The sequence below is a fragment of the Tarenaya hassleriana genome, unplaced genomic scaffold, assembly GCF_000463585.1.
Source record: "Tarenaya hassleriana unplaced genomic scaffold, ASM46358v1 Cleome18, whole genome shotgun sequence".
NCBI classification, from domain to species: domain Eukaryota; kingdom Viridiplantae; phylum Streptophyta; class Magnoliopsida; order Brassicales; family Cleomaceae; genus Tarenaya; species Tarenaya hassleriana.
In genome coordinates, this window is record NW_010965216.1 from 1796556 (window position 1) to 1797021 (window position 466).

Sequence of the window (466 nt, forward strand, 5' to 3'; positions counted from 1 at the left end):
CTGTGATGAAGTCCCGCACCATCTGGTGTACATGCTCGTCATCTCGGAGTCGACATGGCTCCGCATGTCTGTCATAGCGCTCTCGAATGAAGTCCTAATGTCGACCACTGCCCTGTCTACCGAGCTCCGCGTGTCCAACATCGCCTGATACATGAAGCGCTGGAAATCATCCTGTTCCTGGAGCAAGTCGTCGGGTAGTCGGGATGTCCCGGCCTCTGAAGTGTGGTGCTCCGAATGTGTGGGCGGTGCAGGCGGCTCGTCGTATGCCTCCTCCTCTAGACCGGATCGCTGTCCTGCTGTGAGGTCTAGTAGGAGCCCCTGTAGAGTGATAGATGGTAGATGTATGTTCGGCAGAAGGAGGCGCCTCTTGATGTTGCTGTCGCGCTCATAGTATAGCCAGTAGGTTCGGCGACCCTCAATATCGATAGAGGACTTCTGTCGCAGCACCTTGATGTTCAGTGTGGAG